At 38.5% G+C, this 25297-nt stretch overlaps 1 pseudogene; it reads right to left on the reverse strand.

The window, feature by feature from the left end:
* LOC109680283 (POU domain, class 5, transcription factor 1 pseudogene) overlaps positions 1 to 24556 on the reverse strand; it is a 49785-nt pseudogene extending 25229 nt beyond the window's left edge.
* Positions 24557 to 25297: the final 741 nt, after the last annotated feature.

A 25297-nucleotide genomic window follows, 5' to 3' on the forward strand; every position in this document is an offset into this window, starting at 1 on the left:
ATAATTATTCCCTTTGACAAGAGCTTGGCTCAACAAAGACAGGATGAGGAAGAGAAAGAGAAAGGTAGACAATAGTGGGATACAAAGTTCTAACACCTGAGAAGATGACATTGAAACAGCTCTGGACTGGGTCATACCAAGGGCACATCTGAAAGTCAGTGAGGCAAAGCAGAAAGACGTTGGGAGACAGGGAAAGTGGGACGCAAGAAGAAAGTAGGAAGCAAGAGGGATTTTAGGTTCTGTAAAAATAAGACTGGCAATGTAATTGCCAGTTGAGAGAAAGGAGAGGAAAGGCATCCTCCTATGAGCCCTGGGAAGATCTTCAAGGTTTTCAGGGCACTACTGGGTCTTTGTGTTAACATTCACACTTGACATGAACTTGTGTCAGGGGGATGATGGGGCACTTTGCCTCTGTTTCATGCACTGAGATTTATAGGAAGCTGGCAAAATGCTGGAGTACGGACAATCTCCAAGGATCACATGCCCAGGCAGGAAGATGAATGGAATGTCCAACCTGTCCCAGCTTGTTGTCATTCAATAGTGCATCTGTCATCTTTATGTCAGGAGCAATAAAGTCATAGGGATTTAAAAAAAAAATGCTACAAAACCCCTGTGTTTTTAAGAGATTAAACTTTTCCTCTGACAGGGCAGAGAATAAATTAATCACAGAAAATAAGTTCAAAAGAGACAGAGCTGTGTAATTACTGCTACTAAAAGCTTGAGTCTGCATGTTGAATGAATGCTGTTTACGGATTGATAGAGGGAGAACATCTCAATGTGTGGTTTTTTTATTTTATTTTATTTTTTAATTTCTTTTATTCATATGTGCATACAATGTTTGGGTCATTTCTCCCCCCCTTCCCCCCACACCCTCCCTTACCCCTCAGCCCCCTCCCTCTCCACCCTACCCCCTCGCTACCAGGCAGAAACTATTTTGCCCTTATCTCTAATTTTGTTGAAGAGAGAGTATAAGCAATAATAGGAAGGACAAGGGTTTTTGCTGGTTGAGATAAAGATAGCTATACAGGGCGTTGACTCACACTGATTTTCTGTACATGTGTGTTACCTTCTGAATTAATTCTTCTCGAACTAACCTTTTCTCTAGTTCCTGATTCCCTTCTCCTATTGGTCTCAGTTGCTTTAAAGTATCTGCATTAGTTTCTCTGCTTTGAGGGCAACAAATGCTATCTAGTTTTTTGGGTGTCTCACTTATCCTCATACCTCTCAAGTGTGCTCTCGCTTTATCATGTGATCAAAGTCAAATCCCCTTATTGTGTTTGCCTTCGATCTAATGTCTGCATATGAGGGAGAATATACAATTTTTGGTCTTTTGGGCCAGGCTAACCTCAATCAGAATGATGTTCTCCAGTTCCATCCATTTACCTGTGAATGATAACATTTCATTCTTCTTCATGGCTGAGTAAAATTCCATTGTGTATAAATACCACATTTTCTTGATCCAATCATCGATAGTGGGGCATCTTGGCTGTTTCCATAACCAGGCTATTGTGAATAGCGCTGCAAAAACATGGGTGTGCAGGTGCCACCTGTGTCACAGTCTTTTAGGTATATCCCCAAGAGTGGTATTGCTGGATCATATGGTAGATCAATGTTTAGATTTTTAAGTAGCCTCCAAATTTTTTTCCACAGTGGTTGTACTAATTTACATTGCCACCAGCAGTGTAAAGGGTTCCTTTATCCTCACCAACACCTGTTGTTAGTGGTGTTGCTAATGATGGCTATTCTAACAGGGGTGAGGTGGAATCTTAGTGTGGTTTTAATTGGCATTTCCTTTATTGCTGGAGATGGTGAGCATTTTTTCATGTGTTTTTTGGCCATTTGAATTTCTTCTTTTGAGAAAGTTCTGTTTAGTTCACTTTCCCATTTCTTTATTGGTTCATTAATTTTGGGAGAATTTAGTTTTTTGAGTTCCCTATATATTCTGGTTATCAGTCCTTTGTCTGATGTGTAGCTGGCAAATATTTTCTCCCACTCTGTGGGTGTTCTCTTCAGTTTAGAGACCATTTCTTTTGTTGAGCAGAAGCTTTTTAGTTTTATGAAGTCCCATTTATCTATGCTATCTCTTAGTTGCTGAACTGCTGGGGTTCCATTGAGAAAGTTCTTGCCTATATCTATTAGTTCCAAAGTATTTCCTACTGTTTCCTGTATCAACTTTAGAATTCGGGGTCTGATATTAAGATCTTTGATCCATTTTGAATTAATACTGGCATAGGGTGATAAACATGGATCTAGTTTCAGTTTTTTGCAGACTGCTAACCAGTTTTCTCAACAGTTTTTGTTGAAGAGGCTGTCTTTTCTCCATTGTATATTTTTAGCGCCTTTGTCAAAGATAAGTTGGTTATAGTTGTGTGGCTTCATATCTGGGTCCTCTATTCTGTTCCACTGGTCTTCATGTCTGTTTTTGTGCCAGTACCATGCTGTTTTTATTGCTGTTGTTTTGTAATATAGTTTGAAGTCGGATATTGTGATAATTCCAGAGTTGTTCTTTTTACTGAGTATTGCCTTGGCTATTCATGGCCTCTTGTGTTTCCATATAAATTTAATGGTAGATTTTTCAATCTCTTTAATGAATATCATTGGAATTTTGATGGGAATTGCATTAAACATGTAGATTACTTTTGGGAGTATGGACATTTTTACTATGTTGATGCTACCAATCCATGAGCATGGGAGATCTCTCCACTTTCTATAGTCTTCCTCAATCTCTTTCTTCAGAAGTTTATAGTTTTCCTTGTAGAGGTCATTCACATCCTTTGTTAAGTTTACACCTAGGTATTTGATTTCTTTGAGGCTATTGTAAATGGTATTGTTTTCATATATTCTTTCTCAGTTTGTTCATTATTAGAGTATAGAAATGCTAATGATTTTTCTATGTTGATTTTATATCCTGCTACCTTGCTATAGCTATTGATGGTGTCTAGGAGCTTTTGAGTAGAGTTTTTTGGGTCTTTAATGTATAGGATCAAGTTGTCTGCAAATAGGGATATTTTGACAGTTTCTTTACCTCTTGTATTCCTTTTATTCCTTCTTCTTGCCTAATTGCTCTGGCTAGGAATTCCAGTACTATGTTGAATAGGATTGGAAATAGTGGGCATCCTTGTCTCATTCCTGATTTTAGAGGGAATGGTTTCAGTTTTTCTCCATTAAGTATAATGCTGGCTGTAGGTTTGTCATATGTAGCTTTTATAATGTTGAGATACTTTCCTTCTATTCCTAGTTTTCTTAGAGCTTTTATCATGAAATGGTGTTGGATCTTATCAAAGGCTTTTCCTGCATCTATTGAGATGATCAAGTGGTTTTTGTCTTTGCTTCTGTTCATGTAGTTTATTATGTTTATTGATTTTCATATGTTGAAGCACCCCTGCATTCCTGGGATGAAGCCTACTTGGTCGTGGTGAATGATATTTTTGATGTGTTGTTGAATTCGGTTTGCCATTATTTTGTTGAGGATTTTTGCATCAATGTTCATTAAGGAGATTGGCCTATAGTTCTCCTTTTTGGATGTGTTTTCAGTGTGTGTTTAAATGTCTAATATGTCTCAGTTACTCTTATCATTAGGAATTTACAGGTAAAGATGCATATGTATAATTTTTTTGTGAAAATGAGTTACTAAAACAAAGCTGTTCTGTAATGTGAATGTAACATGTGACTGAAAAGTACCAACTGATCTTCCTGTGTGGTGTGTGGAATTCTAATAGACTTAATTACTGTGTCTCTAACTCTAATAAGTTTAATAACTGGTGTCTTTAACATTAACAACAATGCTCATGCTTGCCTTGTAGTCTCATCAGAAGTACTGCCTAGGGTTCCAAAGTGAGAGGGAATGGAGGGTTTAAGAAGGCTGAGAAAGACATGCCTTGTGCAATCTGGCTACTATCAACTCCTGGACCCAGAAAAGGCTCACTGACAACCACTGCAGGACACAGCGCCTTTAGAGAAATTTCAGGGAGAGCTCAGCGAGGGGGCCAAGGAGACCCCTGAGTCACCACAAATAACCACTCACTAAGCAGCAGGATTAACATGGAGCAGCAATAGAGGGTAAAATGAACTCAGGACTCAAATAATTTGCAGAAATCCACTTGTACATGGCAGTGGTCTAACTCAGAGTCACTTAACCTCAGTGTCCTCAGGTAAACTCTAAATGAAAATATGTGTACACTTGTATGTAAATGGAAAAATTATATCTGTTAAAATGATTCCAGGAATGGGGAGGGGGGGATGAACGAGAATGGTAGAGGGGGTGAATTCAAGTATGATACATTTGATATATTATAAAAACTTAATTCCACAATGTACTCCCAACCAGCACAACAATTAAAAAAGGGGGAAAAAGCAAATGTAGTATACACATACACAGAGCAGGGGGAGGTCTGGAGCTGCTCAGTCACCCTGGCTCTTGGAGCCCTTAGCTCAGCATGGTGTGCGGGACTCCTGGGGGTGACACAGAGGACCAGGCTCAAGAGCACCAGGCCCTGGAGAAGAACCAGATGCTTGGGCCTGGTGTGACATCATTGCCTTACAACAGAACACCACAAAATGCAGTCTGCTGCTGGTGGTAGCCAGTGGAAATGTGATGATAGGGTCTGCTTCTCTCTTTTTCTTCCTTACTACCTCTTTCCTGCCCTCCCTTCTTTCCTTTCTTTTCCTTCCTTCCTCCTCCTCCTCCTCTTCTTCCTCCTCCTCCTCCTCTTTCTTCTTCTTCTTCTTCTTCTTCTTCTTCTTCTTCTTCTTCTTCTTCTTCTTCTTCTTCTTCTTCTTCTTCTTCTTCTTCCTCTTCTTTTTCTTCATTTTTTTTTGTAGTACTGGGATCAAATCCAGAGCTTCATAGGTAGGTATTCTACCACTTGAGCCATAAATCCTAGTTTTTTTGTTCTTTTTTAATTTTTAAAATTAGTTTTTTGGGTATGGGGTCTTGCACATTTTGCCTGGACATGTATTGAGCTCAAGAACCTCCTGCTCACCTCCATCTCCTGAGTAACTGGGATTGCAAGCATAGCCACCATGCCCAGCTAGGTCATGTTTTAATGACACCCTGAAACTTTGTTTCTCACCCCACAATCCACATAGATGTTATAAGGAGCCCTCAGAATGAGTAGAACATTCCAGTGGAATATTCTCTGCATTTAACCACTGTGCATTCCATGTAGAAGGGGCTATAAGAGGAACATAAGGTGTCTGAGTACAGCTAAGTACAAGCTGTTTACCTGGCCTCTTCAGCCACACCTGACACTCAAAATGGCCACCAAGCATCTATTGATCATCTGTCCGATAGCCCACTTTGTGTAGGGAACTACAGAGAAATCAGTGTTCTGATCAGTAAGCTGCTTGTGGTGAGTTGATGTGCATTTATACCAGGCCTACACTGGTGACCATAAGTGTGCTAAGATAAGTGAGTTTGATTCTGGTCAACAAACTTTGCCCAAGTTCTCCTGTTCAGCAGAGCCCAGATGCTGGCAAGTATATAGCTGCTCAAGGAGTTTACCCTTTGGTGGGGAGCTGACGAGGCTATTAAATATGTTGCCCAGAAATGGCACATCATTAAAAAAAAAAAACTAAGCAAAATGGGAAGGTGGAAGGAAGGGGTAATTTTGATTGAAAGGTCTGGAAAAGCTTTGTGGATGAGCTGCCCTGTGAACTGAGACCTAGGATGGAAGAGGAGGAGTTCAGGAAGCATAAGTCAAGCAAGCATGTGTTTAACGTCAGAAAGAAAAGGTGACTTTCAGGCAGAGAAAACAGCCGAAAAACAGTATGGGTTTTTGGGAAGGAGCAGCATGAAGTGACAAGAGCCTGGAGGAAATGAAGATGTTGGGGGAGGAGGATGGGCGGCAAAGCTGGAAGGGAAGTTGGGACCAGAACATAAAAAGACTTGGATGTCACACTAAGATAGGGAGACTTAATTCTATTATAATGAAATGCAAAATTGTAGGACACTGAGAAATATAGAGAGGACTTAGTAACTCATGGTCAAATTAAAATGCATGCAAATGGGCACAGGTGGAGATTTACCTGGACCACAGGCTGCCATTGTCAGAGGTTGATTGAGCTGGAGAATTTCAGATGCACATCCTGGAAACCCCTCTGTGCATCACAGGCCTATCACGAGTGTGGGGACGGTCACTGCTTATCCCAGCATTGAGCAGTTCGTGCTGGCATGAATCATGAACGTGAATGTTTGTGGAAAGAATAAATGGCTAAATTCTTCCCTGTCTACTTAAGTTGGAATTAATGGCCCTCTCTGCTGAGTTTCTTATTTGTGTCACAACACAACAATGCAAGACAATACACTGCTAGTTCTTGTAGTTATTTTCCAGTTCTTTTGCTTTTCTGTGAGGTCTGAACAACTCACAGGCAGAAGGACCAGCTTGTCCTTTCCTGTCCATGTCCCTTCCTGGCACCTTGGGAGCATTTTGCACTTAGTGGATATTTACTAAATATTTCTTCAGTACTTACCTAATATGGTGAATGAAATATTCTATTCTTTTACTATACTTTATCAGTTATGGTCTGTATTTTTTTCCTAATTCAAGAAAAGGGAGCTATTTCTTATTCTGCCTTCATTTTTAATTCATGACTTTTAGGGTTTTTTTGGTCATACTGGTGTTTTATACTCAGGGCCTCAAATTTGCCAGGTAAGTGCTCTATCACTTGAGCCACTCCCCCAGCCCTTTTTGCTTTAGCTGTTTTTCAGATAGGGTCTCCTGCTTTTTGCCTTAGCTGGCTTCCACCCATGATCTTCCTGATCTCCACCTCCCAAGTATCTAGGATTATAAGCATCAGCCACTTCACCAGGCCAATGGGCTTTAAAATTTTTGAGTATGATTTTAGATTTTGCTTTTTCTCTGTCTTCTCTGTTAGAAGCTTGAACTGAGTTTTGTCTTTTAAAATTAGTCTTGTGTCTTTCTTTTTTTTTTTTTCAGATGTGAGTGAGAGTGTGAGTGTGAGTGTGTGTGTGTGTGTGTGTGTGTGTGTTGGGTTTACTGGGGGATGGAGCCCAGGGCCTTACTCTCTTTCATTTCATAATGTACTTTGTTTCACCAATTTCCCCACCTTTTTTCTACCTCTGTCCTAGCTTCTTGTGGCTGCATCCTTGGTTGAATGAAATCTGCTCTCAGACTCCTTTGTCCCTTTTATCTTGCTTCCATGGATTCTTTTAATGCAGTATCAAAGCCTGCTGGAAATTTTCTAAAGTTATTACACTAACAGAACTTTTCATTTCCTTAGAATCCAACCCAAACTCCATCAGCAGTGATCACTCTGGCAGGGAGGCCTACGTTTCTGGCAACCCCCTCTCTATGAGAACTGACTTAAGATAGTTACCTGTGTCCTCCTTTGTTCCTCCTTCTGATGATTGTCTGCAGGATGCTATAAGCACGGATTTTCAGCTGGATTCCAAAAAATCCCTGGCAAGAAGTGAAAATGCTAGCATTGACAGCAGTATGTCATGTTTGGCTAATCCAGTCAGAAACCCTACAGAGGACACACCAGAATAGAATTTTTGCCTCATAAAATTTTTTTTAAAAACTATGCATTGCCTCTCATCTTTTAGGCTAATATTTAAATTTGCATCTTAATTTTAAGTAGAAAGGGGTTTCAATTCATTGTATATGCTCACATTTAAAAATAAAACATTTATATGTTCCCAGTGGAAGCTAAGTGCCATAGTGGTGTGAAGTGCCATTATCTTTCATTATACAAACATGAAGACACTCTTTCTTAACAGGTGGGGCATTTCACATCCTTCCTTTCCACCTGAAAGAAATATTTCTGTCCCTTTTCCCTCACAGCATGTTAGCTTACTGGAGGAAAACAAATTTATGCTTAAAAATCTCTTATTAATTGCTCCATCTCTTAATGTCATAAATATGTATACAAACTTAAAAGTCTAATTTCTTATAGCCATCAGGCTTTAATGCCAAAAAATTTAATTAGGGTTTTCACTACATTTATTATTAATACAGACTTGATCAAACAACAAATATACCAAAGTTTGATAATTAAATGTTAAATGTAAAAATGCATGTTGGGGACTGCTGCTCGTGCATTTGAGATAAACATTGCCTATTGCTGGAAGAAAATAGCAGGCAGCATCAGTGACATTCTGTTTTCTCTTTGCAGATTGTTCATGTGAACATGGTAGGAATTGCATCATGGTAGACTCAGTTCTTTGAACTCCTTTCAGAATGCTACATAGTAATTTATCATCAAAAATTGTTTTCTGTGCTGTACCAGCTGACAACTCAATTCTTTTATTGAAAGCAGATGACTGGAACCCTCCTGATGACAATGATTTATAACCCCGTATATGGCTTGGATCTTAAATGCTCCCCGAATGCCGTGTGTTGAAGGCTTAGTTCCCAGGGCGATGCTATTGTGAGGTCCCTGGCCACTTCCTTTCTCTGCCTTTGCTTCCACCTGCTTGATAGAAAGCAGCTTGCTCTACCATGCTCTTCCTGCCAGTATGGACTGCTTTGCCACAAGCAAATAATGGAGCCAAATGACCTTGGACTGAAACTATGAGTCAGAAGAAATCTTTCCTCCAAGCAAGTTGATTTTCTCAGGTATTTTGTCATGATGACAGAAAGCTGCCTAACACACTGTGTCATTAAAGTTATTCATGCCCCAAGTTTCTGGGAAATACACTAAAAGGCCTTAAAGGAGATTTTACTTAGAGCTGTTACCTCTTTCATTTAAAGGCACCTTCCTTAACACAGTAAAGTTAGAACCGGTTGTGAAGTGGAAATGTTGTTATACATCGTTGTCAAAATAGTATTTTTAAAAATGTAGATATTTTAAAATGTAATGGTTATATATTTATTTGTACATAGTGTAGATATCATGTTTTAAGTATTTTTCATAAAAATATCAAGATTTAGCTCATTTATTTTATGTCTGCTATTTAATCTAATTGGCAAAATCAGTCTTCATTATCATACCTATTACAAATCGTACCTACTTTCTGTCAAAAGTGTGGTTTCATGTTTTTGATTCAAATAAACCTATGATATTCATTCCTCTGAGAACCGTCTCATTTCTGGAGTCAGGGTATCCTAACACAGGGGAAAATGCCCTGTACCTTTTTATCTTTTTGGCTTAAACAACAGAAACTTATTAGTGTTACTTTCTCTCTTTTTTATTTGCAAATATTAATTGTACAAAGGGTTTTTTTTTTAACCATTTGAGGCAGGACCCTACCCAAAGGGACTTCATTTTGATATTTCCATATATATCCATACACACACACACACACACACACACACACACACACACACACACACATATATATATATACATATATACTGTGATCAAACTCACCCCTTCTATTACAATATTTTTATTCCTCATTCCTCCCCCTTTCTTAAATTTAGTGGTACTGGGGTTTGAACTCAGGACTTTATGCTTGCTAAGCAGATTCTGTGTTGCTTGAGCCATACCTCCAGTCCTTTCTGCTCTGGTTATTTTGATGCTAGTGCCTCACTTTTACACAGGGTGGCCTGGACCCTGATCTTCCTATTTTATGCTTCTCACTGTTGCTGGAACGACAGGTGCCTGCTACCATGCCCAGCTTTTTTTGGGTCTCACAAACTTTCTCACTCAAGTTGGCCTGGAACTGTAATCCTCCTACTGTCAGCCTGTCAAGTATTTAGGAGACACCGGCACCCAGTCCCCACTTTTAAACAATTTTTAATGGTTTCATTATTTTATTTTCATAAGTGCATATAAAGTAATTTGGTCATAATCAAAATACACCCTTAATGAGACTGGGGAAAAAGATAGGATGTTTACTTTGGGTTTACGAAACTTAATTTTAAAAGGTTTTGTGACCTCATTAATTCAAATCATCCATTTGTTTGTGCTTCAGGTTTTTACATGAAAGGTGTAAGTAAGGCACCAGGAAGATTCTGGATGGATGAGAATGATGACATGCTTGTAAAGAATTATAGCAAGAAAGAACATAAGAAGAACATATACCTGAAGGAGTGCAAGTCAGCATACAATAGAGATACTTGCACACCCATGTTTATCATAGCAGTATTCACAATAGCCAAACAATGGAATCAGCCCAGGTGTTCATCAACAGATGAATGGATAAAGAAAATGTGGTATAGATACATTATGGAGTATTATTCAGCCACAAAGAAGAATTAAATTATGTGATTTGCAAGAAAATCAATGGAACTGAAGATCATAATGTTTAGTGAAATAAGCCAGACTCACAAAGACAAATATTACATGTTTTCTCTTATATGAAGAGTCTAGATCTAAAGAAAAGAAAAAGCTGGGTGTGATGGCTAAGACTGACACGCCAGCTATTTGAGTGATGGGGAGGATCATGGTTCAAAGCTGGCCTGCGAAAAAAGTTTGAGACTCCATCTCAACCAGTGGCTGGGTGCAGTGGTGTGCACACATCATCCCAGCCACGCAAGGGAAGCACAAATGGGGGGACTGCAGTTCAGGCTTCCTCCCAGGCATAAAATGAAACCCTATCTCAAAAATAATCAAATCGTAAAGGGGTGGTGGCCTGGCTCCAGTGGTAGAGCACCTGCCAAGCAAGTGTGAGACCATGAGTTCAAATCTTAGTATCACCGAAAGAAGAAGAAAAAGGAGACAAACATAAAAATAGGGACTGTTGGGGAGGGGGAAACAAGTGGGAGGTGGGAAAGAGGGGCGGCCAATATGACCAAAGTGCATCGCATGCATGTACCAAAAAGATACAATGAAGCCCATTTTTAAAAATTTGCAAGAATGATAAAATGGGGGTGGGAAGGACAAGAAAGGGTAAGAGGGTGAGTTTGATCAAGATACATCATATGCACGCATGGAAATTCACAATGACCCCTCACAGCATACAGTTAATATGTGCCAATAAAAAAGCCGTTTTTCTTCCTCTGTTAAACAAGGAAGGGAGGGAGGGGAGAAAGAAGGAAGGAAATAGAAAGGAAAGAAAGTAGGAAAAAAGGAAGTGAGAGTCATCGTGGTGCTGTGGCTATGGGTACAGTCTCAGGCCAACACTTTCTATGAAAAAGTGTCAGGTGGAAGATAAGCTTGTGTGAACTGAATTCATTTGAAAAAAAGAAAAACCAGAGCCCATGTGTCGCTTGGGCACTCTGTCTAGCCTGAGGGCTATGGATGCTGTGACAACACACCACAGGACCCAGACAGCACAGCTCAGTCCAGCTCCAGAAGAGGGTGGCAGGGCCAGAAGAGCTCTACTTTGTAAATCAATACCATTATTTTCTCTCCACAGATTAGCTGGACTGCTTATGAAATAACTTGGAATATAATTTGTAGGTCACATGGTCTGTCATTTTAACTTGAAGAATGCCATGCTAACTTTGTTATGGGTCTTCCAGACCATTCACAGTTCAGTTTGGTAAAAATATAAATAAAAAGCAGGATGAGGGAAAGGAAAAATATGAATTTAGAACAAGAATAATGAGTCAGCCCGATAACAGGCATCTTAAATGATGCTTGCTGCTTTAAACACCCAGGGGTATCAATTTTTTGCAATAAAAGATAGTGGGTCCTTATTCATCTTTTTAATGATAATGATGTTTAATTGTTTTTTAAAAACTGCTCATCCTGATGTTCAATAAAGCAACTAGAGGCATTCACAAAGGGAAGTTGTCATGCAAACACAGTTTATTATATATAAAGATAAAATGTTTTAGTGGCTTTTTAAAATTCTTCAGCTATTGTTTGAATTTAAGTAGAAAGAGAAAAAAATCACTTTAACTTCTGTTTATTTCTTTTACCCATTATTCTATTTGGTTTCTCGGTGTGAACAGGCTGCACAGGAAAAGGCAGCTGCTAACAAAAGCCAGCTAAGGATTCTTGAAGTCAGCTTTGTTATGGGTGTGAATCAACTCAGAAGCCCGAGGCAGCATAGAATTATACTCAGTGCAAGCAAGTAGAATGGGTTAATGCCTGTCAAAATATGTTTAGCCAACAGAAAACTTCCAAAATAATGAATCTGTATCACCTATAAAAAAATTATAAGTATCATTAAAACACCAAGAGAAAAACAGAAAAATCTATCAGTTATAGGTTAGCTATTCAATTGATTAGTTTAAAAATGATTCCCAACATCTAGTCAGGCTATAAATTTGAGTTTGTATATTTTTCTTTATTCTAGAATTGTGGAAAAATCACTGCCAATACTGTATAATATTTCAAGAAATTTTGGTGTCCTGGAAAAAGCAAGAAGACAGATGCTAAAGCAGCTTCCTCACTCCACATAATAGGTAATCCAAACCTGAAATACTTGTAGTCTCTCCCTGCTGGGCTGGAACAGAGCCTCAGCCATTAGAGACTATGCCCATTGTGATCATCGCCACTGTTAGGGAAACCCAGGAATCAATGTCCCCTCTGTCCCCCAGGTCCGGTGCCACAAGGAACCCACCTACTCCCATGCTGTCAATCTGGAAGCACCATTCATACCATCTTCAGGACATCAGACAGCTTATTCACAAAAGTATAATTTTCTGAACCTTTATTAAAAGCACTCTTACAGAAATTCCTACTCAATTTAGACCTTGCATTATAAGATTACTGTGGTTTATCTTAAAAAAAGAATCCCTCTAAGAAAGAAAGAAAACAATTCCTGAGGTAGAAATTCAGAAAAAAGAGAATTCTGAAGTTCACCTCATACTTACTAAGTTGTAATATTCCTGACTGAATCAGTGTTGTTGTAGGAAACTGTGCATGCATGTAGACAGCACGGTTGGTTGGAGTGGGGGAGTATGGAGTACACTCCTTAGCAGATATTGTCTGTACGTGTGGATATGATAAAGTATTTTACTGAAACTCTAGTCCACTCTTCATCCTTGTGCCTTGACTTGGTTCTGTTCTCTAAATAACTCTTCTTTGGCAAATAAGTTGAGAAAGGAAAGGTCTAGCCAAGCTCAACCCAGCAGATACACAATGTATGTCACACATGGAATCTTATGTGTTTTAGTAGCCACATTAAAAAGGAATAAGACACAAGTGAGGTTAATTTTAATAATACATTTTAATTGCATTGATACATTCAAAGTATCTTTTTATTCTCTAATCAATATTCAAAAATTACCAATGAGATATTTTATATTCTGCTTTTGTTCTAAGTCTTCTAGACACAATGTATTGTTTTTTTTAAAGAGTGAAGAAAGATGTATTATCTGAAGCAAGAAAGGAGAACATGGGAGTTATTTCCAAAGCAGTGCCCTCCTGGAAGAAAGGAAGTGTGGAATTTTATTTGGGAAGTCTATACATATTCATACAGGAAGCTCTTTAGGGGTGAGCACATTTCTAAGCATACTCAGTTTAAGGTCATAGTTTAAGAAGAAAGATGGCAGACACCAATCAGTGTATGTTTGAATTCACATCTTGCTTTGGACTAGCCACATTTCAAGTGCTCAGAAGTCACATCTGCTTGGGGCTGCCATTTTGTTCTAGATGAGAATTCTTGCAACACCTGATTGCATGTATGATTTGTAAGTCATGCTGATGGATCAGTGTAAGTAGAATAGAAAAGATCCTGGTGACCACTCCATTCTCATTCCCACTGGAATATTCAGAAAAAAAAAATGGACTTATAATTTAGTGATGAAAATTAGTTAATTCTAAATAGAAAATCATGACTTAATATAATTGGAGTAAGCAATTTCTGCTCCATTTTCATTCCTGCTAGAATAAGTTGAAGTAATCTTGTTCACACCAAAAACCAGAAAAATGAAATGTTGGGTGACTTGAATGCTCCAAAGTGAGACTTGACTCAGACAGGACCCTGGTGTGACATAACCTAATTGCTGTGTGCCCCATCCAACAGGAAGTGAGGAAAGGGAGAGGGCTAGACTATTGAGAAGGGCACTAGAACCTCCATATTTTCACCAAGAAGATCCACAGGTGATGGGATGGCCTCAAAAATCAGGAAGACCCTGGAAAAAAAGGGCATGAGAAAAGAATTTAGCCTTAGTTCCCTCATGGTGGCCAAATTCACACCGTTTCACGCTTCTTCAGACTAAGCCTTTCAGATCAACTAGGTTGTTGTAGTGTTTTTAGTTTCCGTAACTGAACACACACAGAGACACAGTTTATTTAGCTCACAGTTCTGGAAGCTAGGAATTCCAAGAGCATGGGTCTAACATCTCCTCAGCATCTGGTGAGGGCCTTCTTTCTGCATCACAAGACTGGGGGGAGGTGTCACATGGCAAGACAGAGAAAACATATGAGCTTACATCTCTTCCTTTTTTCTAAGGTCACTGATGTTGTCATGAGACCCTCATGCTTGTGACCTCATCTAATCCTAATGATTCTCAATGTTCTTACCTCCAAATACCATTAAAATATCAATCTAATTAAATTCATTTGTGGATGCAAACCTGGGGATTGGGTTTCCAGCAGATGAACTGTGGGGGAGGGCACATCCAACCATAGCACAAGTCATTCACTGTAAATCAGGTGATGATAAGAGGAAACAGAAGCTTCAAGGCTCAAGTTTGTGGTAAAATCTCAGCATAGACAAGATGAACAATAGAAAGGAGCAAAATCCTCTGGGTCTTCATTGTCTCTTCAGCAGTTCACAATGCTTGGCTCCTAGAACACACTCAGTAAATACTGCGACTGAAGGACAGATGTACACGTGAGTGAATGAGTGAATAATGAAATGTTTCAGTATACTTGTTTGAAGTAGCTCAAAGTGGGAGTTTCTTCTTTGGAGTTACTAAGATCATTGTCTATTCAAATGTAGCAATAAACTGCTGTAGGGTTAGGTTTAGACTATGAGCTCACTTTGATTAGCTGTGATACGTTTAATATGCCAACATCTAAAAATCATTATACATCAAAAAACCTTCTTCCTGGCTTATCTTGAAAAAAATCAGAATTAGTAACACTGGGTCACATGCCATTTAGATGGGAAAAGGGTATATAATTTGCTATAGTCTCTCCCAAACTTTTTATGTCCTAACCTGATGTTATCACTTATACATGCATTATTATTTTTCTTATACTAAGAATGGAATTGGGAGGATTATGTTGCTATTAAACATGGAATGTAAAAAATACAGGCCAAAATGAATGCTCATTTTAAGAAGAAAAATGGAAGAAAGCATATTTCCTCAGAAATAAGGAGCATTTTCATGTGTTTAATATATAGAGTATCCCTGAATGAAAAGGATTTGACCTGACATGCAGCCCACTTCATATGACTGGGCTGATTCTCTGGGCCCTTATATTTTATATATTGATCAATCACCAAGAGACAATTTCAGCTCAAAGAAATATTTGATGTGTAAAAATGGTGCTTTGATAACCAGAAATGTCCTGGCAAAAGTTGGACGACAGTTCAACCACAATCCCATCCGAAGATCAAAGTTCTTCAGGTCCTATTGCCCTGAACCCAACTCCATTAAAGCATCTACCCAAGATTTGAAACTTCTTCCTGTTCTTTTTATAGCTATCAGGAATTTTGCCTACTCTCTCTTGTTCATCATGGTATCCTCCATACTTAACACAGGCTCCGAAGGAAAATTCACTGAATGAATGAGTACTGATTATATTGAACTGGAAGATGGAAACAATTGTCTCTCAGCTTTAGGACTCTAAATCTGTTTGGTTTAGTCTCTCATTCTCATTAAAAAACAGGCAAATAGTAAGAAGAAAACACTTTTTTTTCTAAAATAATATTATTTATTTACTTTGGTTTATTTAATTAACCTGCAGTGTGCTAAGCCCATGCCTTATCTGAAATAATCTTAATAACAGTCTCTTACAGGCTGAGAACCTTTAGCCTGTGGTTGATGTGAATGTTAGTAACATTTGTTTCACGTGAAACTCCCTCTGTCCTGTTGGAAAACAACCTGGGAAGGTGGAGCAGTAATGAGCTCACAAGACTGCAGACTCAACTCCTGGGAGAGCATGCCTTTTCCAGGAGAGTTGTTGGGGACACACAATCTGGAAAGCAAGAAGGTCATGGGACCAGTATATGAAGGGAAGGAGAAGAGACAGGTATTGTCTGCTTCACACTCTCAAAACCCTGGTGCTTTAGAAGAGTATAACTTGCTTTTTAGTTCTCTTTGAAAAATAGCTCAAGCTAAAAAAAAAAAAGGGCCATGGCCTTGGAAGAAATACTTGTAGCACAGCAGTCACCCCAATGGAGGAGAGAAGAGAAGGTGGATTCTTACTTATGACTTTTTTTTTCATTCAGAATTTTTTCATTTATTTTTCTTTTTTAAAATTTTATTCATATGTACATACAATGTTTGGGTCATTTCTCCCCCCTCCTTTCCCTCCACCCTCTCCCTCTCCCTCCCTACCACCTTGCTTCCAGGCAGGAACTATTTTGCCCTTATTTCTAATTTTGTTGAAGAGAGAGTATAAGCAATAATAGGAAGGACCAAGAGTTTTTGCTAGTTGAGATAAGGATAGCTATGCAGAGAGTTGCCTCGCATTGTTTTCCTGTGCATGTGTGTTACCTTCCAAGTTAATTCTTCTTGAACTAACCTTTTCTCTAGTTCCTGGTTCCTTTCTCCTATTGGCCTCTATCATTTTAAAGTATCTGCATTAGTTACTCTGTGTTAAGGGCAAGAAAAGCTATCTAGATTTTTGGATGTCTTACCTATCCTCACACCTCCCTTGTGTGCTCTCACTTTATCATGTGATCAAAGTCAAATCCCCTTGTTGTGTTTGCCTTTGATCTAATGTCTGCTTATGAGGGACAATATATGATTTTTGGTCTTTTGGGCCAGGCTAACCTCACTCAGAATAATGTTCTCCAGTTCCATCCATTTACCTGCGAATGATAACATTTCATTCTTCATGGCTGCATAAAATTCCATTGTGTATAAATACCACTTTTCTTAATCAATTCATCAGTAGTGGGGAATCTTGGCTGTTTCAATAACTTAGCTATTGTGAATAGTGCTGCAATAAACATGGGTGTGCAGGTGCCTCTGGAGTAACCTTAGTGGCATTCTTTGGGTATATCCCCAAGAGTGGTATTGCTGGATCATATGGTAGATCTATGTTTAGATTTTTAAGAAGCCTCCAAATTTTTTTTCAGAGTGGTTGTACTAGTTTGCATTCCCACCAGCAGTGTAAGAGGGTTCCTTTTTCCCTGCATCATCACCAACACCTGTTGTTAGTGGTGTTGCTAATGATAGCTATTCTAACAGGGGTGAGGTGGAATCAGAGTGTGGTTTTAATTTGCATTTCTTTTATTGCTAGGGATGGTGAGCATTTTTTCATATGTTTTTGGCTATTTGAATTTCTTCTTTTGAGAAAGTTCTGTTTAGTTCACTTTCCCATTTCTTTATTGGTTCATTAATCTTAGGAGAATTTAGTTTTTTAAGTTCCCTATATATTCTGGTTATCAGTCCTTTGTCTAATATATAGCTGGCAAACATTTTCTCCCACTCTGTGGGTAGTCTCTTCAGTTTAGAGACCATTTCTTTTGTTGAGCAGAAGCTTTAAGTTTTATGAAGTCCCATTTATCTATGCTACCTCTTAGTTGCTGGGCTGCTGGGGTTCCATTGAGAAATTTATTACCTATATCTATTAGTTCCAAAGTATTTCCTACTCTTTCCTGTATCAACTTTAGAGTTTGTGGTCTGATATTAAGATTCTTGATCCATTTTGAGTTAATATTGGCATAGGGTGATAAACATGGATCTAGTTTCAGTGTTTTTCAGTGTTTTGCAGACTGCTAACCAGTTTACCCAGCACTTTTTGTTGAAGAGGGTGTCTTTTCTCTGTCATGTATTTTTAGCTCCTTTGTCAAAGACAAGTTGGTTATAGTTGTGTGGCTTCATATCTAGGTCCTCTATGCTGATCCACTGGTCTTCATGTCTGTTTTTGTGCCAGTACCATACTGTTTTTATTGCTGTTGCTTTGTAATATAGTTTGAAGTCAGGTATTGTGATACCTCCAGCATTGTTCTTTTGACTGAGTATTGCCTTGGCTATTTGTGGCCTCTTGTGTTTCCATATAAATTTAATGGTAGATTTTTCAATCTCTTTGATGAATGTCATTGGGATTTTGATGGGAATTGCATTAAACATGTAGATTACTTTTGGGAGTATAGACATTTTTACTATGTTGATTCTACCAATCCATGAGCATGGGCGATCTCTCCATTTTCTATAGTCTTCTTCAATCTCTTTCTTCAGAAGTTTATAGTTTTCCTAGTAGAGGTCGTTCACATCCTTTGTTAAGGTTGCATTTAGGTATTTGATTTTTTTTGAGGCTATTGTAAATGGAATTGTTTTCATATATTGTTTCTCTGTTTGCTGATTGTTAGTGTATAGAAATGCTAATGATTTTTCTATGTTGATTTATATCCAGCTACCTTGCTATAGCTGTTGATGGTGTCTAGGAGCTTTTGAGTAGGGTTTTTCGGGTCTTTAAGGTATAGGATCATATCATCTGCAAATAGGGATACTTTGACATTTTCTTTACCTATTTGTATTCCTTTTATTCCTTCTTCTTGCCTAGTTGCTCTGGCTAGGATTTCCAGTACTATGTTAAATAAGAGTGGAGATAGTGGGCATCCTTGTCTTGTTTTTGATTTTAGAGGGAGTGGTTTCAGTTTTTCACCATTAAGTATAATGCTGGCTATAGGTTTGTCATATATAGCTTTTATAATGTTGAGGTACTTTCCTTCTATTCCTAGTTTTCTTAGAGCTTTTATCATGAAATGGTGTTGGATCTTATCAAAGGCTTTTTCTGCATCTATTGAGATGGTCAAGTGGTTTTTGTATTTGCTTCTGTTAATGTGATTTATTACATTTATTGATTTTTGTATGTTGAACTACCCCTGCATTCCTGGAATGAAGACTACTTGGTGGAGGTGAATGATCTTTTTGATGTGTTGTTGAATTTGGTTTGTCATTATTTTATTGAGGATTTTTGCATCAATGTTTATTAAGGAGATTGGCTTACAGTTTTCCTTTTTGGAGGTGTCTTTGCCTGGTTTGGGGATAAGTGTAATACTTGCTTCATAAAATGTGTTAGGCAGTTTTCCTTCCCTTTCTATTTCGTGGAACAGTTTAAGGAAGGTTGGTATTTGTTCTTCTTTAAAGGTCTTATAGAATTTAGCAGAGAATCCATCAGGTCCTGGACTCTTCTTTTTAGGAGGACTCTTGATTGCTGCTTCAATTTCATTTTGTGTTATAGATCTATTCAGGTGATTAATGTCCTCTTTGTTCAGTTTTGGATGATCATAAGTATCTAGAAATCTGTCCATTTCTTTAAGATTTTTGAATTTATTTGAATTTAGGTTCTCAAAGTAGTCTCTGATGATTTCCTGGACTTTCATAGTGTTTGTTGTTATCTCCCCTTTTGCATTCCTGATTTTACTTATTTGGGTTTTTTCTCTCCTCCTTTTAGTCAGGTTTGCCAGGGGTCTCTCAATGTTGTTTATTTTTTCAAAGAGCCAACTTTTTGTTTCATTAATTTGTGGTATGGTTTTTTTGGTTTCCATTTCATTGATTTCAGCTCTTATTTTTATTATTTCTCTTCTTCTACTTGTTTTGGTATTTGCTTGTTCTTGTTTTTCTAGCACTTTGAGATATATCATTAAGTCATTGATTTGAGATCTTTCTGTCTTTTTAATATATGCACTCATGGCTGTAAACTTTCTTCTCAGGACTGCCTTTGCTGTGTCCCATAGGTTCTGGTAGATTGTGTTTTCGTTTTCATTGACTTCCAGGAACTTTTTAATTTCCTCTTTTATTTCATCAATGACCCATTGTTCATTAAGCAATGAGTTATTCAGTTTCCAGCTGTTTGCATGTTTTTTGTCTTTATTTTTGTTGTTGAGTTCTAGTTTTATTGCATTGTGATCAGATTGATGCACGGTATAATTTCTATTTTCTTATATTTGCTGAGGCTTGCTTCATGCCCTAGGATATGACCTATTTTGGAGAAGGTTCCATGGGCTGCTGAGAAGAATGTATATTGTGTAGAAGTTGGATGAAATGTTCTGTAGACATCAAGTAGGTCCATTTGATCTATTCTATATTTTAGATATAGGATTTCTTTATTGATTTTTTGTTTGGATGATCTATCTGTTGATGACAGTGGGGTGTTAAAGTCTCCCACCATCACTGTGTTGGAGTTAAATATGCTTTTAGGTCCTTCAGGGTATGTTTGATGAAATTGGGTGCATTGAAATTGGGTGCATATAGGTTGATAATTGTTATTTCCTTTTGGTCTATTTCCCCTTTTATTAGTATAGAATGTCCTTCTTTATCTCATTTGATCAATGTAGGTTTGAAGTCTCCTTTGTCAGAGATAAGTATTGCTACTCCTGTCTGTTTTCAGGGGCCATTGGCTTGGTAAATGTTCTTCCAGCCTTTCATCCTTAGCCTATGCTTATTTCTGTCAGTGAGATGGGTCTCCTGTAAGCAACAAATTGTTGGATCTTCCTTTTTAATCCAGTTCATCAAACGGTGCCTTTTGATGGGGGAATTAAGTCCATTAACATTAAGTGTTAGTACTGATAGGTATGTGTTGATTCTTGTCATTTAGTTTTCTTAGTTGTTTGAAGGTTTGATTGTGTGTACCTAAATCGATGTTACTCTCTACTTTCTTGCTTTTTCTTTTCCTGTAATTTGGTACTGTCTGTCCTTTCATGGTTATGTTGGGTTTCACTTTCTGTGTGCAGAATCCCTTGAAGAATCTTTTGTAGTGGTGGCTTTGTGGTCATATATTGTTTTAGTTTCTACTTATCATGGAAGACTTTTATTGCTCCATCTATTTTGAATGAAAGTTTTGCTGGGTAGAGTATCCTAATGTTGAAGTTATTTTCATTCAGTGCCCAGAAGACCTCATCCCAAGCTTTTCTTGCTTTTAATGTTTCTGTTGAGAAGTCTGCTGTGATTTTGATGGGTTTACCTTTGTATGTTATTTGTTGTTTCTCTCTTACAACCTTCAATATTCTTTCTTGAGTCTCTGTACTTGTTGTTTTAATGATAATATGTTGTGGGTTTAGTTCTATTTTGGTTAGGTCTGTTTGGTGTTCTGGAGGCCTCTTGCACCTGTATGGACATGAATTTCTCTAGATTTGGGAAATTTTCTGTAATTATTTTGTTGAATATATTATGCATTCCTTTTGCTTGCACCTCCTCTCCTTCTTCAATGCCCATGATTCTCAGGTTTGGTCTTTTGATGGAGTCCAGTAAGTTCTTGCATTTTCTTTTCACAGGTCTTGAGTTGTTTAACTAATAGTTCTTTGGTTTTTCCTTTAATTAGCATTTCATCTTCGAGGTCCTAGATTCTGTCTTCTGCTTGTTCTATTCTGCTGGATTGGCCTTCCATTTTGTTTTGTATTTCTGTTTCATTCTTTTTTCTGAGGTTTTCCATATCCTGAGTTTCTTCCTCTTTAATATTGTCTATTTTCTTCCTGGGTTCATTTATCTCTTTATTTATCTTGTTCTTTGTTTCACTTTGGTGTTTATACAGTGCTTCTATTGTTTCTTTTATTTGTTCTTGTTCTTTCTCAAATTCTCTATTTTTGTTGTCTTGGAATTTCTTGAGTGTCTCCTGTAAATTTTGGTTAACCACATCCAGTATCATCTCTATAAAATTCTCATTGATTATTTGCAGGATTTCTTCTTTCAGAGTGTTCTTGTGGGATTCATTGGGTTCTTTGGCATAGTTTATCTTCATTTTGTTGGAGTCTGGGTCTGAGTATCTGTTTTCTTCATTTCCCTCTGGTTGCTGTACTAATTTATTACTGGGGGGAAACTGTTTTCCCTCTTTTTTCTGTCTTCCTGTCATTGCCCTTGCTGGTTTCTCCATTTACCGTGGAGTGGCGATGCTATGTGCAGGCTGGGGGTGTGGATGTGTTGAAGTTTTACTTCTTCTTGGTGGTTTTTCCTGCAAGGTGTATCTCCAGCATCTCTCCAAGATTTTACTTTAGGAGGCATACTTTCTGCTTCTTGGAATCTACAAACTTAAGACTTCTTCATGTGATAAAGGTTTCGAATATTTTCCCCACCCCCAAACTCATGTCTACTTATTTAAATGACATTTTGCCCACATTTTTCAAGAAATTCAAAGACAAACCATCCAACCTTTGCTAAAGCCCATACTTCAAGTTTTTTTTTTTGTTTATTCATATATGCATACATTGTTGGGCCATTTCTCCCCCCACCCTTACCCCCTTCCTCTCCCCTCGCCCTGCCCCCCCTTTCTTTCAAGCAGAATCTATTCTGCTCTTATCTCTAATTTTGTTGAAGAGAGAGTATAAACAATAATAAGAAAGACGAAACATTTTTGCTAGTTGAGATAAGGATAGCTATACAGGAAGATTTCAAGCATTGCTTCCATTTATAAATGTGTTACATTCCAAGTTGATTCATCTGTACCTGACCTTTTCACTGGTTCCTGATCCCCTTCTCATATTGACCTCTGTTGCTTTAAAGTTTCTGAATTAGTTCCTCTGCAGTGAGGGCCTCAAATACTACCACGTTTTTTGGGTTTCTTACCTACCCTCATACCTCCTGTGTGTGCTCTCACCTTGTCATTTGACCCACGTCCAATCACATTGCTGTTTTTGCCCTAGATCTAAAGTCCTCATATGAGGGAGAATGTATGATTATTGGTCTTCTGAGCCTGGCTAACCTTGAAAATGATATGATTTCATTCTTCTTCATGGCTGAGTAGAATTCCACTGTGTATGAACACCATGTTTGCTTAATCCACTCATCAGTAGTGGGGCATCTTGGCTGTTTCCATAACTTGGCTATTGTGAATAGTGCTGCAATAAACAGGGTGTGCAGGTACCTTTGGAGTATCATGTGTCACATTCCTTTAGGTATACCCCAGGAGTGGGATTGCAGGATCATATGGCAGATCTATGTTTAGATTTTTAAGACGCCTCCAATTTTTTTTCCAGAGTGGTTGTACTAGTTTGCATTCCACCAGCAGTGCATGAGGGTTCCTTTTTCCCCACATCCTCACCAATACCTGTTGTTAGTGATGTTTTTGATGATGGCTATTCTAACATGGGTGAGGTGGAATCTTAGTGTGGTTTTGATTTGTATTTCCTTTATGGCTAGAGATACACCTCAAGTTTTAAAAACCCTACTCAACTCAGAGGTAGAGTGTTTGCTTGGCATGTTCAAGGACCTGGGTTTGATCCTCAGTACCACAAAACCAAAACAAACTCTACTAGAAATAAGCTGAATGTCCCTTCATTTTAATGTTCCATATCATCCCAATGTATCAAAGGGACAATCCCTCAATTTTAATTCCAGGACTTGGAGGGTTTGTCAAAGCTCAGTCCCTATCCCATCTGACCAACCCTCAATGACAAACACCCCGGAGCAAGTGAGGCCCTCTTCTGTCTCTTGCTCCTTACTCTCTCCTTTGTTCTTCACCATAGCTCCCCTGAAAACTTTTTCCTTGTAAGGGGGGAGTCCAACACAACATCAATTTCTCAGGAAACTACCCAAAATTAGTAGCGTGCTTCAGTTATGTAGTCTCTAACTCATTTCTATTTATCTAAAGTTGCTTGGAGGCCATTTCCAAAAGGCCACATGCTATCAACAGTGCAGGTAGCTTCCCTTCTAGAACAGGAACTGTGGATGTAAACACATGGCTCTCCAGGGGCTTCTGATAAATCTGTTTTAACACACAGGAAGACCGTAAAGAATTGTGTCTCCCTGGATTATTTTTAATGACCCCCATCAACAGGGAAGAGGGAAAACATAAACTGAGTTGAGCATTAGTGTCTTGGTAGATGCTTATAGAATCTCTGTCCAGGCTGAGGGAGATAGGATGCTGCTTAGGTTCAAACTTTGGGGGCATGGCTCAGATGGTAGAGCACCTGTCAAACAAGTGCAAGACCCTGAGTTCAAATCTCAGGACTGCCAAAAAAAAAAAAAAAAAAGAAGAAGAAGGTTCAGATCAACTGTATGGCAGGCAGTTCCTGGGGATCTTGGATAACAAGCACTGGGAAAGAAGCAGTGTACCAGGTGTTCCCTGTGGCAGTCAAAGGCTCAACCTTGTCCTGGGGTTATTTTATGATGTCACCTTTGCTGCCTTACTCATTCATGAATTTTAAGAAACTCACTCTGCGTGTTCCTTTTTATATAGCATATTTCTTGACATTTTCAAGTAGTTTGGAAGAGTAGGCCAAACACTGATCAGTTCAGTGTTACCCCAAAAATCTGGGATAACAATAGGGTTTGCCTTAAGTTTTTTTTCTTGGTCAAATGGAGATATTGTAAAACAAAATAACTGCCACATATTAACACAATAGTTTAAAATAGTATTTTAACACCCCAAGTGTTAAAATGGACATACTACAAAAAATGACAAGATGCAAAAAGAAGTACTGGGTTATTGGATCATCCAGGGCTACAGCTGGACTCCCATGGACCACTGCACATAATCAGTCTTCCACTTTGTTCCTGTGCCTTCCAATGCATTGTCCACTTTGCACTGTGGGGGCACTGAGAACTTACATTACTGCATTCTTCTGCTGAAGGCCCTCCAGCAGCTTCCACTGCAAAGCAAATGCCCTTCCTTGGTCACAGAGCTCCTCCATATCTGGCCTCTGCTCATCTCTCCACCCCATCTGGAACCTCTCTTCTGCTCCTGTGCTCCAACCACACTTGCCTTCTTTCTCCTTTCAAACATGCTTTCCTTCTGTTCAGTGTGTGTGTCCTAAGTATGATTTTGCTCTGCCATGTGCCTCCTGCCATGATGTGCTGCCTTACCACAGGACCAAAAGCAATGGGGCCAACCAACGATGGACTAAAACCTTCAAAACTGTGAGCCAAAATGAACCAAAATTTTCTTTTTATCCTGTTTATCTCAGGTATTTGTTGTAGTAGTGGAAAGCTTACTAACATAATCTCTTTTTAAAAAATAAAGAAAGAAAGAAGGAAAAGATCCAAGTGTGATGGTGCATACCTGTAATCTCAGCTACTTGGGAGGTGGAGATGGGAAGGCTCACAGTTTGAGGCCACCTGAGAAAAAAAGTTTGCAAGGCCCCAAAAAATAAGTTGGGTATGGTAGTGTGTGCTTGTCATCCCAGCTATGCAGGAGGCGAAGGTAGGAGGATTACAGTCAGAAGCTGACCCTGGGTAAAAATACAAGATCCTATCTGAAAAATAACTAAAGCAAAAAGGGATGGGGGTACATTTCAAGTGGTAGTCAGCTTAGTAAACATGAGACCCTGAGTTCAAATCCCAGTACTGCTAATAAAAATTTGAAAAGAAAATGTAATTTCACTTCTGATCGAAGAGGAGTATAACCCATTTTCCAAGTGCTTCTCTTTCATGAG

This window comes from Castor canadensis, chromosome 8, assembly GCF_047511655.1.
Source record: "Castor canadensis chromosome 8, mCasCan1.hap1v2, whole genome shotgun sequence".
NCBI lineage: Eukaryota > Metazoa > Chordata > Mammalia > Rodentia > Castoridae > Castor > Castor canadensis.